Source organism: Eurosta solidaginis, chromosome 5, assembly GCF_040869045.1.
Source record: "Eurosta solidaginis isolate ZX-2024a chromosome 5, ASM4086904v1, whole genome shotgun sequence".
Taxonomy (NCBI): Eukaryota; Metazoa; Arthropoda; class Insecta; order Diptera; family Tephritidae; genus Eurosta; species Eurosta solidaginis.
In genome coordinates this window covers 118052981-118071760 of record NC_090323.1, presented here as the reverse complement: position 1 = coordinate 118071760, position 18780 = coordinate 118052981, and the positions used below count along the sequence as shown (strand labels likewise).

The 18780-nt window shown below is 37.9% G+C and overlaps 1 protein-coding gene across 17 annotated transcripts in view; it reads right to left on the bottom strand.

Moving 5' to 3' along the window:
• LOC137253031 (alpha-tubulin N-acetyltransferase 1-like) overlaps positions 1 to 18780 on the bottom strand; it is a 783286-nt gene that overhangs the window by 557726 nt on the left and 206780 nt on the right. The gene's annotated exons all lie outside the window — the stretch shown is intronic.

Genomic DNA, 18780 nt, shown 5'->3' with positions numbered 1-18780 from the left:
TTTTGTAGTTAAATTATTTTGGTTATTACTAAAGGTTTTATATTGCCTATTTTTATGAATTATTATTTCCTTATCTTTACTTGTTCTATCTATGCCTACTCCTATTCTATGCGGTATTAATGTAAAATTGTTATTTTTATCAATATTTTTTACTCTATAAGGTCCTTTATATTTATTGTATAGCTTATTCCCGGGTTCATTTCTAACTAATACTAAATCACATAAATTTATTTCCTTACTGTAGATACCTCTATCATTATTTGTTTTTTGTTTTTCTTTAGATTCTTGGACTAATTTTCTAGCTCGTTGCTGCGCTATCTGTAGTCTGTATTTGATTTCCTTGTTATAAGTCTCGTGATTGTATATTGGGCTGATTGTGTTATCTCCTAAGATTTCGGAGGGGTTTTTTTGCGAATATTAGCTCAAAACTACGATATCCATGTATGGTCGATGGCGTTGTATTATAAAAATACGAGAAATACCTGAGGTATTCGTCCCAATCATCTTTGTCGCTGGATATGTATGAACGTACATATTCATTAAATGCGACTGCGCTCTACAGTACCCAAAGTTTGATGATGGTACGGTGTTGAGGTTTTATGCTCAATTTTTAGCAGTTCGCACAGTTCTTCAAATAAGCTATTTTTGTATTCTGTTCCCATATCTGTTATGATTGTTTTCATGCAACCATAAATCAGTATGAAATGCTCGAACACAGCTTTAGCGACTGTTATTGCATGTTTGCTTGAGCCTGGGATTGCTACCAAGTATTTGGTTAGATCACATATGATGGTAACTGCATATTCGTTTCCATTTATCGATTTCAGTAATGGTCCGACTGTATCGATTTGTACAATATCAAAGGCCTTCGGAGGTGTCTCCGTTATTGTCATTGGTTCCTTTAGATGCTTATTAATTTTATTCGTTTTACAGTGGGTGTAATTTCTTATGTATTTTCTTATGTCATTTTTCATATTTATCCAGCTATACTTCTGCTTGATCTTATTTGTCATGCGATTTATTCCTGGGTGGCCTCTCCAGATGGGATCGTCATGATATTTATGAAGAATTTCTTTAATTTTTCCGGGATTTGTCACATGCATAAATTCTGGGGTTAATGCAATTGTTAAATTTTTCAGAACCTTGGTACCTACTTCTATAAATTTGCCTACTCGAAATAATTATATTTAAACAATTTGTCCCCTAAGGGCAACTGTATCTTTCCAAGTCCTAAATTGCCGGCTTCTTTTCAAGCCTGGTAAAGAATTGTCCTAAGTCAATCTTATCCTCAACAATTAGGTTGCTTTTATCTATAGTGCTAAAAATTTTCTTTCCTTTTTTGAAATATAATTTCGGAGGATCGAAAACAACCCTGACATGTCTTTTTACTTCAAATTTATTTAGCGTTTCATATCTTTTAGGGTTATCTTTGTGACTTTCTTCATTTTTAAACGGTTTTATTTAGCTTGGCCGCATGCACGGCGTTGTGAACGAATTTTGTAATTGAAATTTAAGTAACTTCCCGCTAAGCTACAAGTTTGAAACTTGGAATATAGTTCAGAACCCGATGACAAAGCAATAATAAGACAAAAAATCACCGCTAGGTGGCGCAAGGATCGAGATATTCACAAAAATCGCATTTGTGGTCCGATTTCGCTCATCTTTGTAACACACAATACATACAAGAATAGAAGGCGACCTATGAAAAACAATCGCCGCTAGGTGGCGCAAGGATCAATATTTTCACAAAAATCGTATTTGTGGTTCGATTTGGCTCATACTTGGAACACATAAAAAAAAATCGCCGCTAGGTGGCGCAAGGATCAAGATATTCACGAAAATCGTATTTGTGGTCCGATTTGGCTCATATTTGGAACACATAATGCATGCAAGAATAAAAAGCGACCTATGATGTCCGATTTGGCTCATATTTGGAACAAATATTACATACAGTCCGGTAGAAGTGACATCAAAATATTTTGGAGTTAGAGGAGGGACAAGCATTCGTTGCGCAGAGTCGAGTAAAGTCTTTGGAAGGATTATGTATTTAGGACTTAGATTGTAACAAATTTTCAGGAAAGAGTCCTTGTAATAATGAGCCACTAAATGAACTAAATAGAATGAGATATAATAGGCAACTAAATAAAGACTAAAAACTAGTGTATTTGGCGACTTTTTTGATTTAAACAATTATTTATTTTGCCGGCTTTAGGTCAATGTTAAATAAAACACATATGGTTTTGTTTATCTCCAATATATTTCGGCTACACACCGGTAACCGTCTTCAGGTCAGACAATTTTTTCGAGATCAATTGAAATTTGTTGATTGTTGCCTTACAGTTGTCATAGTTGTTTTCTATTGTTGCATATCCCATTGTTGTTGTTATATGCCTACGGCGTGCCTTTCGTGTTTATAAATGAGTGTATTTGGGTAGGGGCAATTTCAATTCTACCTGCTGTGTCTTGTGGTGGCTTAAAAAAAACAACACAAGCAATTTTACGATCTGCAATTGTGTCACAGTGATACCTTCATTTTTTAAAACGGTTGAATAAAAAACCCACACAACTATGTTTACGACATGCAAATGCATCACAGTGATGCCTTGGTTTTAAAAGGGGGTTGTAAAAACGCTAATTTCTAATAATTTTTTTTAATTTCTTTTCTATTACTAAGTTAAATTCATTTTTTCATTTACATATGTTCTGACTAAATAAATTTCTAAAGAGGAAAATAAACTCCAAAAAGCAAAAACATAGGCATTTCAAAGTGGGATTTTTCAAAATTTGCCCCTACGACCCAAAGGGGGGACATCAGAATTCGTTTTAGAGGTATGGTTTCATCGGCAAAGTTTCTTATTTTGATCCCTAGAATATGATTTTCACAGATCAATGGGTGATTTTTTTGCCTCCTCACAAATCGACCCAGCCTAATGTACATACTTATGGATGTTAGAAACAAAGAACGTATCTCTTTCAAACTTCATTGTATTTATGATCGTATGCTGCAAAACATTGACTAGAAGTTACTGAATATTGTTCTTAAATTAAATTAAATTAAAAGGCGAAGTTTTAAATTAAATAGTTAATTACAGGCATGCTTAACCAACGAACCGATATCATTTCGTTACGATAATTAACGTTAATAAACGAAACAAAGTCATTTCGTTTCGTTTATTAACGTTAAGAGCGTCAAATTAACGAAATGATTTTGTTTCGTTTTCTGCCATATCAAAACGAAATCAAATCGTTTATGTTGATTATTATTCAAACTATGCTGGCAAAGCTGATTGGTGGCGGAGTTATTAAAGGTGAAAGCATTAGCTGATTGCAATTTTTCTCATGAATTTTGACAGTACGAACATTTCTCAGAGTATTTTTGACATTACCACCAACGAATTACACAAACAAATTACATGGAGTTTGTGTGTATGTCCGCTCGCTGTTACCACCTTACGGCTTCACCATGGCTATAGCATTGCCAGCACAATTCAAACATAAAGTATCACGTTTGTGTTAACGTTTTTAACGTTAACAATTTATCTTGGTTAATTTTTTTATCGATAATATTTCGAAGTGTTTCAACGGAAACGGTGGAAAATTTTTGATAAACGATTAGCTTAACGTTAAGGTGCATCTCTGGTTAATTATAACTTTATTATTTTGTAAAATAATTCTTTAGACATGCCAAAAGCAAACGCCATACCGCAAAATTTTACTGAAAAACACTCTATTTCAAAATTTGTTTCATCTCGGTATAAATTCAATCCATTTTGAGCTAAGATAAATTCTGCGATGGGGCGTTCTTCAATCAAATTCTGAGATAGGGCGTTTTCGAAAAAAATTCGGATGTAGGGTGTTTTTGAAAGGAGTTTTGAGGTGGGACGTTTTTGAAAAGCGTTTTGAAGTATACTGATATTAGACTCAGCAGTCGATTTACTTTCGGCGGCCACCGTGGTGTGATGGCAGCGTGCTCCGCCTACCACACCGAATGCGCTGGGTTCACACCACGGGCAAAGCAACATCAAAAATTTTAGAAATAAGGTTTTTCAATTAGTGGCAGTGTTTGGCAAGCGCTCCGAGTGTATTTCTGCCATGAAAAGCTCTCAGTGAAAACTCATCTGCCTTGCAGATGCCGTTCGGAGTCGGCATAAAACATGTAGGTCCCGTCCGGCCAATTTGTAGGGAAACTCAAGAGGAGCACGACGCAAATTGGAAGAGAAGCTCGGCGGGAGGTTATCGCGCCTTACTTTTATTTATTAGTCGATTTACTTAAGTACCTCACGTTATTTGAATTCTTATCTTTTTGCGTTTTGTTTTCTTTCAAAGTTGTTCATTAATAAATAATTTTTAAACGAATTTAAAAGTGTTTACATTTCATACGACAGAGGGTGGTACACTATTACCTTCGTAGCAGAAAAAATACATACATGACATATGTATGTGTATCTTCTTTCAAACTATACCCAAATAGCAAAAACTCAATAGATTTACTTTTTGCGGCGTAATGAAATAATCCGGGTACTTGCTATTACTATATATCGTAGCGTGCTCCACCTCCTCCAAGTGGGTTCAAGTGTAAAAATTTAGAAGCAAGTTTTTTCAATTTTAATTAGGAAAATTTTTCTAAGCGGAGTCGCCCCTCGGCAGTGATTTCGAATGCATTTCGGCCATGGAAAATTTCTCAGTGAAAATTCATCTGTCTTGCAAATGTCGTTCGGAGTCGGCGTAAAACATGTAGAACCAATCCCACCGATTGGGAAAATTAAGAGGAGCACGACGAAAATTGGAAAGAAGCTAGGCTTAAATTCTCTTCTGGGTATTGACTCCGGTTTACGTATATTCACATACCTACATATTCCAGGTACAGGCTTAGACTATGTACAGAAATTAACATTCTGTGATTTTTTAGCTAATTAATATGAAGGAATAAAACAAATTTTTGCTAAGGAATTTTTAAGAATTAAATACATATTTTTCAAATTAATTTTTCTATACCATTTTTTTTTTTTTGTTGTAACTTGTTTTTTCCCAACCTGATACTAATTTTAAATTCTTCCTCCCTGGTACGTTGAAGTGTGATATATTTAAAATATATTAGCATTGAAAACTGAAAAGGAGAGCAGTTCGAAAATCGACGAAAATTTACGATTTTCCGTAGAATGCTCGTACTAAAGACTTTGTCATTGTACTTCTAAGCCTGAGTTTTATTCGCCACACGTAAAAAAATACGGGCACTAGCGCCTATGGCTGCCAATGTGCCAAATGATGTTGAAACTATGATAGATCTGCTGTTTACAAATAGTAACATTATTACATGTAAGGAAGGCTAAGTTCGGGTGTAACCGAGGTTTGGAGACAAAAGATGGGAAAATCACCTAGAATGTGTTTGTATGGCATGGGTATCAAATGAAAGGTGGTAATGAGTATTTTAAAATGGAGTGGGCCTTGGTTCTATAGGTGGACGCCTTTTCGAGATATCGTCATAAAGGTGGACCAGGGGTGACTCTATGCTGTGTTTGTACGATATGGGTATCAAATTAAAGGTATTAATGCGGGAGTGGCCCTTAGTTGTATATGTAAAAGCGTCTTCGAGATATCCACCAAAATGGTGACCAGGGTGACCCAGAACATTATCTGTCGGGTACCGCTAATTTCTTTATATATTGTCACGGATATTAGCATCACTAAGCTATACCATCACTAAGGCGATGCTAAGGCCATGCCAAGCGATATTTACGTCAATAATCAAATCATGTATACACATATATAAGGCAGCCGAGAGATGTCACACACAGATGCATTTACTTATACGCCTATGTGTGCGCGAGAGACTGTAAACTACAAACATTCACATCAATAATTCAATCATTATGTATCTACATAAACGAATAAATAATTGCGTCTACACATATGTTCCATGTACGTATACGAGCAGCGGAGAGTCAATGCGCAAACACATGCATATATCTAAGATACTCCTATAAGTATGCAATGAGAAAAACTATAAAATTGTGCAATTGTAGTTACAGCTGAGATGTTTGAGAGCCAATGGACTAGTAGATTCTGGAAGCGCCCAGAAGATGCGAATGTTAAAATCAAAGAGTATAAAAGGCTACAGATGTAGAGGCGCTGGAATTCAGTTTGATTTGAGTTGTCAAGCAGTTACGACTAAGACGATATCTAGCGAGCAATAGCAGTATTATTTTGAAAGTCAGTTTCATTTAAGCTATCAGTTTGGTTATTAAGCTATTCGTTGCACAGTTTGAGTGTTATTGTGAAGTATTTTAATAAAGGCAATTTTTTCATTGTTCAATGTAGGAGTTATTTATTCGGCAGTTTAGCGCTGCGAATCTAGCGGGGGGGGGGGGGGGGGGGGGGCAAATAGGAGGATTTGCAGCAAATTCGGTACAATTGGTGTCAGAAGAGGAATTGTTGAATAAATTCCAGAGGAAAACAAGGGCATGGCAAAGTTCAGTGAATTGAAGACCCAGCAACTAAAGAAGGAGTTGGAGAGCCGTGGATTGAATACAAGCGGCGTTAAACTTGAACTTCAGGCACGGCTACGAGAGGCAATGGAAGCAGAAGGAATTGATGTGGAAGAGTATGTATTTCATCTTGATGGCGAGGGGAAACAAAAACTGAAGAGAAAAACGAAACATCGCAGACGGTTACCAGCACAGACTTGAACATGATATTGGCTGCAATATATGCACAAACATCGACAGTAGCATCAATGTCGTCGCAATTGGCATCCCAACTGGAAGCGCAAGAGGCACGTATAACAGAAATGTCATCGCAAATATCCACCAACATGTCATCTCAACTAGAAGAACAGAAAACGTATATGTCATCACAGATGGAATCCCAAGAGATACGAATAACATCGAAGATGGAAAATCAGAAAACACACATGGCGTCACAAATTGCAGAACAATTAAAAGAACAAGAGGCACGCATAACATTACAGCTCGAAGCACAAGAAGAGCGTATCTCAACAAAGCTGGAGGCACAGGAAACAAAATTCTCATCGCAGCTGGAGGCTGTTAGTGAACGACAAAATAAAGTGGAGGCCGAGATGGATGCTTTGAAAGATTGGATTCAGGAGTTACAATTGAACCGTCCAATCACTTCAACATCTACTCTGAAGGTAAAATCCCCAACGTTTGATGGTTCTGTTCCATTCCAGGTATTTAAGCTCCAATTTGAGAAGACGTCGGCAGCGAACAACTGGAATGCTGAAGATAAAGTTGCAGCTCTGTTCGTGGCATTGAAAGGGCCAGCAGCCGAAATCCTACAGACGATTCCCGAAGCAGAGCGGAACAAATATGAAGCATTGATGGCCGCTGTCGAGAGACGTTATGGAAGCGAGCATAGGAAACAGATATTCCAAATCGAGTTTGAAAACCGTCACCAAAGAGCGAATGAGACTTTGCAGGAGTTTGCCTCGGATGTTGAAAGATTGGCTCATCTCGCAAATGCGGACGCACCCGTGGAATACACTGAAAGGGTAAAAATCCAGAGTTTCATAAATGGCATATGAGATGTGGAAACGAAGCGGGCTACATATGCGAATCCAAAACTAACATTTGCTGAAACGGTATCGCATGCGCTGACTCAGGAAACAGCCTCGCTTTTGAGTAAGCCAGTTTTCAAAGCACGCCGTGTGGAAGTAGAAAGGCCAGAGTGGGTAGACACAATTTTGGAATCACTGAAGGGATCTCAACAGAAGAATGCCGGAGTTATTAAATGTTTCAAGTGCGGCAACCCAGGTCACATTGCACGTCATTGCGATCTTGGTCCTAATAGTTCCAACAATGTGGGTGGCCGTAAACGCAAAGCTGGCGGAAATGAGCAAGAGCGCGCCGGATGTAAAGAACGAAAACTTGCCCCGGCTATTGAATGTCCTGTGATATCTGTGTCACCGATTGGAAGGAAATCAAGCAGTCTTACCATCAGAGGGAATGTGGATGGTAAAGAGCGTGTACTGACTGTAGATACGGGGGCATCTCATTCCTTGATTCGATCTGATTTGGTCTACAGAAGAGTAAAGTCATTATCTGGAGCAAGGTTGCGTACGGTCACAGGCGAGTATAATCAAGTCCAAGGCGAAGTGGTATGTGAGGTATTAATTGAAAAAGTCTTGTTCTACACAAATTCGTTGTGGCGGAGATCGTTGATGAAGTCATATTGGGAGTGGACTTCTTTGTTGACCATGACATCAGGATCGATATGCGGAGAAAAATTATGCGCTATAAGAACCAGGACATACCACTTAACTTTAGTTTGGAAAAAGGGTTCAGCAGTAATCGGGTACTGGTGGAAAAGACTCGACAAAGACCACGAAAGTCAAAGGCAAAGGTTGATAGATCGAATGGGCCAAATAAATCAAAATCAAAAGTACCTGCGAGAGAAACACTGGCATTGACAAAACATACAAGACGCAGGAAAACGAAGCAACGAATTTCCGAGAAAGAATGCGAGGGTAGTTTCAAGCCAGAGCGCACTACTGTGGGGAAACGTGGGAACGATACTGATTATGCAAAGCAAATCCGTCCAGCGCAAGCTCTGCGAAGTAGTTCATCGGCCAAACAACAGAGTGTGAAGGAACGAACCAGGATATTGAGTAGTACGATGAAACACAGGTACCATGAGAACAATAATTCGAAAGGTTTCTTGGCGGGAGATTTGGTACTGTTATACGACCCTCACCGGCGGAAAGGTGTTCCATCCAAATTTCGGTGCAGTTGGGAAGGCCCGTACAAGGTTGTGAAGAAGATCAGTGATACCATCTACCGCATACAAAGCATTGAGAAACTACGGAGTAGAAGAGTGGTACATTTGGCGATGCTAGCAGCGTTTAGATCGAGAGATTTGTCTGATCGCGACGATAGCATCACTAAGCTATGCCATCACTAAGGCGATGCTAAGCGATATTTACGTCAATAATCAAATCATGTATACACATATATAAGGCAGACGAGAGATGTCACACACAGATGCATTTACTTATACGCCTATGTGTGCGCGAGAGACTGTAAACTACAAACATTCACATCAATAATTCAATCATTATGTATCTACATAAACGAATAAATAATTGCGTCTACACATATGTACCATGTACGTATACGAGCAGCGGAGAGTCAATGCGCAAACACATGCATATATCTAAGATACTCCTATAAGTATGCAATGAGAAAAACTATAAAATTGTGCAATTGTAGTTACAGCTGAGATGTTTGAGAGCCAATGGACTAGTAGATTCTGGAAGCGCCCAGAAGATGCGAATGTTAAAATCAAAGAGTATAAAAGGCTACAGATGTAGAGGCGCTGGAATTCAGTTTGATTTGAGTTGTCAAGCAGTTACGACTAAGACGATATCTAGCGAGCAATAGCAGTATTATTTTGAAAGTCAGTTTCATTTAAGCTATCAGTTTAGTTATTAAGCTATTGGTTGCACAGTTTGAGTGCTATTGTGAAGTATTTTAACTGCATCTGTATCTAGAATAAACGTTGCTCCTGGAATCGGGTATGCCAACATTGGAGCAGTGCACAACCGCTCTTTCAATGTTTGGAAAGCTACTTCTTGCTCCTTCTTCCATTCAAAAGCTTTATTTTTTCTTGTTAGCTCGTGGAGACTATGGGCTACGCTGGCAAAATTTGGTACAAATCGGCGGTAATATGTGCACAGCCCAAGGAAACTTCTCAACTCATGCACATTCTGTGGTCTTGGCCAATCCTTTACTGCCTCTATCTTGTCATTCGCTGTACAGACACCTTCTGTCGTTACCTTGTGGCCCAAATAATTTACTTCCTTTTTAAACAGCGTACACTTTTTGGGACTTAACTTCAGACCAGCGCCAGCTATTCTCTGGAAAACTTCCTCCAAGTTCTTAAGATGTTCATCAAAATTCTTGCCCAATACGATGATGTCGTCCAGGTACACCAAGCATGTTTTCCAATGTAGTCCTTTCAGTACCTGGTCCATGAGTCTCTCAAAAGTAGCTGGTGCATTACAAAGTCCAAAAGGCATCACTGTAAATTGCCAAAGACCATCCCCGATACTGAAGGCTGTTTTCTCTTGATCTTCCTCCTCCACCTCAACTTGCCAGTATCCGCTTTTCAAGTCCAGTGTGGAAAACCATTTCGTACCAGATAGCGAGTCCAGAGTGTCGTCAATTCTTGGCAATGGGTAGCTTTCCTTTTTCGAAACGTCATTCAACTTCCGGTAGTCCACGCAAAACCTCATTTTCCATCCTTCTTCTTTACAAGTACTACCGGTGAGCTCCATGGACTAGCTGATGGTTCAATGACGCCGATGTCGCTCATTTCTTGTATGATTTGACTCACAACTTCCCGCTTCGCCAGTGGAACACTACGTGGTGCTTAACGGATCGGCCTCGCGTCTCCAGTGTCAATTTGATGTTTCACAACATTGGTGCGGCCTGGTTTGGAACCATCCTGGTCAAATATATTCGCGTACTTTAGGAGCAGCTGTTTTGCCTTATTCTGAAAGGCTTCCTCTAGCCCCCGCGTCCATGCCGTGATGTCATTTGAAAGATCAGTATTACTAGATGAAACGTGTTCCTGGAGCTGTTCACAGTTAATAACTAATTCAGCCTCTTGGCACCTTCCCAAAATAGCTCCTTTGGTCAAATTAAATGGTGACTTGAACTCATTGAGTACTCTTACCGGAATACGTCCATCTTGTTTTGTCATAGCCAGGGTTTTTCCTATAAGTATGTTCAGTGCTGATTTGTTTGCTGCTTCGACAACCCACAATTTGTTTGTCCCACAATCTCCATCAACCTTTGCCCAGATGACTGCTTCGGATTTTGGTGGTATTCGCTGACTCTCTTCCACCAGCACTCGTTTACTGCTGTAGCCTCTCTCGTAGCCGAAATTAAGTGGAACATCCATGTTCTTATATCGCATCGTCTTGCTTTGCATGTCGATCTTGATGCCCTGGTCGATTAAGAACTCCACTCCAATTATGATTTCATCAACAATCTCTGCCACTATAAAATTGTGTACTACCGTGACGTTCCCAATTGCGACTTCACATGATACTTCTCCTAGAACCGTGCTGTTTTCTCCAGTGGCTGTACGCAATCTTGCTCCATGCAATGGTCTTATCTTCTTGTTGACTAAATCCGCTCGAATGATGGAATGAGATGCACCCGTATCTACAGTCAGTAAACGTTCCTTTCCATCCACATGTCCTCCGACAGTAAGATTGTTTGACCTTCTTCCAATTTGTGAGATAGAGATTATCGGGCATTCAATTGAGGGAGCCAGCTGTCGCCACTTGCGGCTGACTCGCTTTAGTTTAACGATTGAGTGGACTTGGAGATTTGCTCATCTCCTTCAGCTCTGCGTTTTCGGCCACCCACATTGTTGGAGCTATTGGGACCGCTGCTGCAATGTCGTGCAATATGACCTGGGTGGCCGCACTTGAAACATTTAATAACTCCGGCATTTTTCTGTTGTGATCCCTTCACTGCTTCCAAAATTGTGTCTACCCAATCTGGTCTTTCCACTTCCACACGTTGAGCTTTGTATGCTGGTTTACTCAATAGTGAGGCCGTTTCCTGAGTCAATGCATGTGATACCGTTTCAGCAAATGTGAGCTTTGGGTATGCGTATGTAGCTCGCTTCGTTTCCACGACCCGTATGCCATTTATAAAACTCTGGATTTTTACCCTCTCGGTGTATTCCACGGGTGCGTCCGCATTTGCGAGATGAGCCAACCTTTCAACATCCGAGGCAAACTCCTGCAAAGTCTCATTCGCTCTTTGGTGACGGTTTTGCAACTCAATTTGGAATATCTGTTTCGTATGCTCGCTTCCATAACGTCTCTCGACAGCGGCCATCAATGCTTCATAGTTGTTCCGCTCTCCTTCGGGAATCGTTTGTAGGATTTCGGCTGCTGGCCCTTTCAATGCCACGAACAGAGCTGCAACTTTGTCTTCAGCATTCCAGTTGTTCGCTGCCGACGTCTTCTCAAATTGGAGCTTAAATACGTTGGGGATTTTACCTTCAGAGTAGACGTTGAAGTGATTGGACGGTTCAATTGTAACCCCTGAATTCGATCTTTCAAAGCATCCATCTCGGCCTCCACTCTATTTTGTCGTTCACTAACAGCCTCCAGCTGAGATGAAAATTTTGTTTCCTGTGCCTCCAGCTTTGTTGAGATACGTTCTTCTTGTGCTTCGAGCTGTAATGTTATGCGTGCCTCTTGTTCTTTTAATTGTTCTGCAATTTGTGACGCCATGTGTGTTTTCTGTTCTTCCAATTGTGATGCCATATATGTCTTCTGTTCTTCCAGTTGAGTTTCCATCTTGGATGTTATCTGTGTCGACATTTCTGAAATGCGTACCTCCTGTAATTCCAATTGTGATGACATGTTGGTAGATATTTGTGATGACATTTCGGACATTTGTGCCGATATTGCAGTCAATATCATGTTCAGGTCTGTGTTATTTCCTCGCCATCAAGATGAAAGTCATACTCTTCCAAATCAATTCCTTCTGCTTCCATTGCCTCTCGTAGCCGTGCCTGAAGTTCAAGTTTAACGCCGCTTGTATTCAATCCACGGCTCTCCAACTCCTTCTTTAGTTGCTGGATCTTCAATTCACTGAACTTTGCCATGTCCTTGTTGTCCTCTGGAATTTATTCAACAATTCCTCTTCTGAAACCAATTGTAACGAATTTGCTTGCAAATCCTCTTATTTGCCCTTTTGCTAGGTTCGTATCGCTAAACTGTTGAATAAATAACTCCAATATTGATTAATGGAAAAATGGCCTTTATTAAAATACTTCACAATAACACTCAAACTGTGCAACGAATAGCTTAATAACCTAAGTGATAGCTTAAATGAAATTCTACTATTCAAAATAATACTGATATAGCTCCCTAGATAGCGCTTAATCGAAACTGCTTGACAGCTCAAATCAAACTGAATTCCAGCGCCTCTACGTCTGTCGCCTTTTATACTCTTTGATTTTAACAATCTTCTAGAATCTACTAGAATTGTCCAGTAGCTCTCAAACTTCTCAGCTGTAACTACAATTGCACAATTTTATAGTTTTTCTCATTGCATACTTATAGGAGTATCTCAGATATATGCATGTGTTAGTGCATTGACTCTCCGCTGCTCGTATACGTACATGGTACATATATGTAGACGTAGTTATTGTTTCGTTTATGTAGATACATAATGATTGAATTATTGATGTGCATTCACGTCACTGCTTAGCATCGGCTTAGAGACGGCAGCACTCCTTAGTTTTGCTAATATTCGTAACAGTATTTTAATAAAGGCAATGTTTTCATTGTTCAAGTTGGAGTTATTTATTCGGCAGTTTAGCGATGCGAACCTAGCGGGGGGGGGGGGGCAAATCGGAGGATTTGCAGCAAATTCGTTACAATATGTAATACCACGAACAGTATTGCTGCCATGATTCCAAGGGCTTTTGATTTCGCCCTGCAGAACTTTTTCATTTTCTTCTACTTAATATGGTAGGTATAACACCCATTTTACAAAGTTTTTTCTAAAGTTATATTTTGCGTCAAAAAACCAATCCAATCACCATGTTTCATCTCTTTTTTCGCGTTTTTGGGCGTAGTCATAGTCGGATCTCGCCCATTTTTAATGCCAAGATAAAGTGAGTTCAGATAAGTGCGTGAACTAAGTTTAGTAAAGATATATCAATTTTTGCTGAAGTTATCGTGTTAACGGCTGAGCGGAAGGACAGGCGGTCGACTGTGTATAAAAACTGGTAGTGGCTTCAACGGATTTCGCCCATTTTCACAGAAAAAAGTTATCGTCATAGAAGCTATGCCCTCACCAAATTTCACAAGGATTGGTAAACTTTTGTTCGACTTATGGCATTAAAAGTATGCTAGACAAATTAAATGAAAAAGGGCGCAGCCACGCCCATTTTGAAATGTTCTTTTATTTTTGTATTTTGTTGCACCATATCATTACTAGAGTTGAATGTTGACATAATTTACTTATATACTGAAAAGATATCCAATTTTTTTGTTAAAATTTGACTTTTAAATTTTTTTAAAGTCTGCGTGTTCGTCACCCGACTTTGCTAATTTTTATTTAGATCACATATAGTAATAGGAGTAACGTTCCTGCAAAATTTCAAATTGATATCTTCAACGTCTGCCAAATTACGGCTTGCAAAACTTTTAAATTACCTTCTTTTAAAAATGGGCGGTGCCATGCCTATTGTCCAAAATTTTACTAATTTTCTATTCTGCATCACAAGGTCAACCCACTTACAAGTTTCATCGCTTTATCCGTCTTTGGTAATGAATTAGCGCACTTTTTTCGGTTTTTCGAAATTTTCAATATCGATCTGAGATGAGTGCCCAGGAACTTACATACCAAATTTCATTAAGATACCTCAAAATTTACTCAAGTTATCGTGTTTACGGTCGGACGGACGGACGGACATGGCTAAATGAATTTCTTTCCTCGCCCCACATCATTTTGATATATCTATCTCGATCAGTTTATGCCGTTACGGGGTACCGTTATGCGAACAAAATTAATATACTCTGTGAGCTCTGCTCAGCTGAGTATAAAAAAATGAATATGATCTCGGATCACGAAACTATATCTTTTACAATAAAGCTTTAAAAATCTTTAAGAATGCGCTTAAAAAAGTCTATTGTGTCTTGGGAAAATTATTCAAGTGAAAATCTAGTTCACCTTTTAAGTACTTATAACTTCTCACAGTTAGAGCTTAATAATAAAATCACACTTTTAACAGCTATATTGACAAATGATATGAATACCCTCACTTATCCTAAAGAAATATAATCATGTCAATTACACCGTCACACAGTGTTTCGTGTAGAACAAGCTAGCTGGACAAAATTATTTTATGAGATTTTCCGTTTCATATGCAGTCATTTATTACAACTACGTCATTTTTTTCAGGCATATGTTCTTTTTTTTATTTTTTTTCCAAAATTTTACTTCATATACATACATTTGCTTATTTCATATACAGTACCTAATGTGAATAAGTGACATAGATCCAAAAAAATTTAAAGGACTTAAGAATATTACTTTATTGTACTTAAATTGAATGGACTACAAATCTCAATACTCTAAAAAATTCCGAAAAAAAAATTTTAATTTTTTATGAAAATTCGTCGAATTTTTCAAACATTTTTTAAATATAATTAAGTTTTTGTTATAGATCCTGACAAATTTTCTTATGGGAAATTAGTTAAAATAAATTTGCGAAAGCGAAGATTGTAAGAATTGTCCAAAAAGGGGTGTCTACTTATTTATGTGAGTGACTGTACATATGTACATACATATTTTGTATTTATTTGAGTATTTATCCTGGCACTACAATTTTTACAAAATTATTTTATGGTACCAGTCAGGAATGTAAAAGTGAATTACAATAATAATAACAACAATGTAAATAATTAAATTAATTATGTGAAAATAACTTATTACAAAAAATTAAAAGTAAAGTATAATACAAAGTAGAAAAGACAATAGATTTAAATTAAATAAAACCTGATCCAACAAAAAGTTATAGGGTAGGTTATCTTTTATAATTATGTTATTATTCATCACTTTCATTGGATGAGTCACTTGTGGAATAGTCATGAACATCAGCAACACTACTGTGAAAGCTTGAAACAACTGGGGTATTTATTGACTCCTCAACATTATCGGGGGACAGTAAATTTAAGACTTCTGAAGTCAGACTTCTGAAGTCAGACTTTTAAATTTTTTCTTAGGTATCTCCCTAAAACTGTTAACTAAAGGATCCGATGTTATAAGCAACATATTCATAAGACCTTTATTCGTGGCTTCACGCGACTGCTTTTGTGTGTTATTATCCCTGAATCGTCTCAAATCTTTGTTACAAGCTTCCTGTGCTTCCTCAGAAAGTTGACCAATAGGTAAAATTGCTGATTTTATAATATCAGTACTATGCACTAAGATTTAGAACTGTAACAGGCATATTAAACCATGGATAGAGATCTATGTATAGTTTTTTAGTCTCGACCGCAAATTTTTCAAATCTTTGGATATTTATATTGTACCCAGATGCTAATGCGCGAAGGAGAGTGTCGAATCTTTTGATGAGCGTTACATCCAATCCCGTAATCTCAGCACTAGCCTCAGAATTTTCGAAAAACCTACGAGCAGTGTTGCCGTCATTGGTATTGCCGAAACCTAGTTTTGGTTTATCTACTATCAATCCAAGTACACTTTTAAATTTATTCTGGATTTCGTTGGAACGTAGCTTTACACTGTCTTTATCTGCCTCATTCCTAAGCGATAACTTATATGAAGCAAGCATTCAAAACATCTTATCCATGCATGTAGAGTAGACAAACCAAAATCAAGATTATCTCGGTTAGGCGTAAAGTCACGTAACTCATTATTCATATCTTTTGGAGTGGCACCACAAATATAACATTTTTGTGCGGAAGAAGTTTCAGTCAAAGCATTGCAAACTTTTCCGTCAATCATTGTTAGAAGCATATTGTGATTTACGGAAACTTCGTATTCTTCGAGCATGTACTTTGTTGGCAACAACGCATTTATCTCCTCTAAAACTTTGTTCGTTTCAAAAACAATAAAATCTTTTGTTTCTTTAGAAAAAATAAATTTAATTGGACGACAATACATGGTAGAAGAAGGTCGAAGATTCTGCCAAACAATGTTTCCTTTTTCATCCTGTAATTGAAGAGGAACGAAGGAAAATATAAACAAAAATTCATCAGTGTCAGAACTGCATGTAAACTTTTGCTTATATGTGCTATGGCCAGAGCTTCCATCGCAACCCCACTTGCTGATTAAAGTATACGTCAAGTTTGTAGGTAATAAACTAACAAAAACTTCTTGATTTGCTAAAACTAAACGCTCAACAGTTTTATCTAATACGGACTGGACTTTAATTTCCGCACGTGTTTCACCCACATCAATTTCATTTGGATAGCATTCTTCCTTAGCTTTTCTTAGACTATAAAATGATGGATAAACCTTATGGCCTGCCTTGATGCTCCACTTCCGAGTCGTTTTGTACCCATGAGTCGTCGTCTTGCTATCTACGTAGTATGCTAAAGCTTCTACATTGCTCAAGCATCTTGCATCTGGCTCACATGTCATCTTTTGCGTGGTTTCCTGTGATTTTTTTATAATGTTAGCGACATTTCTGTTGCCGGAAATACGCGTTGATACTTCTGCCGCATAAAGTAACTCACCAGGACTTCTAGATTGCAAGAGGTCATCCACTCGACGCCGTTTGGTTTTTTCACTGCAGCTAACAAAGTCCTTCATTCGTCTTCCGGGCCGGGGTTACCTGAATAAGTGGTTGGTTGGTCTGATGGCAACTTTGAATCCACCGCTATTGTAAATGTGAAGTCTGGACCCGAAAGCCACTCCGAGTTTTTATTCAAAAATCGCTCCTTATGTCTTCCAGAAGTGTTGCACTTTTGATCCAGCTTCGACGAATATGCCGATATTTGTAAGCTTAAACTTTTTATCGAATACTCGGCTGCTTCGCTTAAATCGTACTTAAGTACAACAAAACTCAATAATTCTTTATATCTGGTTTCCTTCGAATGTTGAACCCAAATGTCAAAAAACTCCGTTCTTGGTACGGTTATAACTAAACTGCTTTGTGTTTTTGATTTTCCGACAGGGTGAATAGTTGATGATTGTTGTGCTGCCATCTTAAGTGTCGTTGATCGTTCTGATTTGTTATCAGTTGCGCAGTATTTATATTACATTCAGGTATTGGCGTAGATGCTACCAAATGGGGTTGTTTTGTGTAGCGTTCCTGTGTGGTTATACCTGCATTAGGATTGCTTTGTATGTACCTGTTTTTATGCCTTGGTGACTGGTGCGGTAGGTTGTGGCAGGTTGAAGTCAGTGATCTTCGCCTTTTTGCTTTTGGTGTGCTCTTGTTGACCTTGCGCGTTTATGTTTGTGTGTTTTATGGCTACGTGTTTGGTCCCTGTACCTGGGGATTGGTTTTGCCGTTTGTAGATCAGCTTTAAAGGTTCAAATATCTCGTCGGAGCTGGTGCGTACATACATCCTATTTTATATGTAGAGATAACTAAATCTACAAAAAAAAAAATTTTAAATAGATGTGCAAAGAATTCGCAATGGTTTTCTCTTTGGACTATTAGAGAATACTTGCGACTATAACATACGTAAAATTTAGCCCGGATGTCGGCGCATGTATGTAACTTTTTTGTCCCTAAAGTTAAAAATATAGAGAAAAAATACCTTTTCTTCTTAATAACGGAATGTTAAATATATTGAAAATACTCTAATTGCGAAAGAATTACTATTAAAAAATTTTACTTACCTTCGAGCTTAGAATCCATCAAAAAAATTATATAAAAGTGTTCACTTAAAAGAAATATGAAGCTTAATATTCAACAAGAATTTTACAAATTAATCAATGCATTTTACGGCCACTCCTGCCTTCTTACTTCAATTACTCAATATATATGAGAAAAAATATCAAAGAAAAGCAAAAATTCCGTTATTTTGTTTGTTTTCTTTCATTTCTCATTACACTTTTGGAATAAGAACTTTGTTTTTGTCCAGCTAGCTTGTTCTACACGAAACACTGTGCGTCAGCAAAATTGCAACAAAGGTATATTTTATGCAACGCACTTGCAAATTTATAAAATGGAAGTACAAAATAATGGTATACAGAGCAATAATAGAACCTCTTTTGAATTATTGCACAACCATATTTTTTTAAT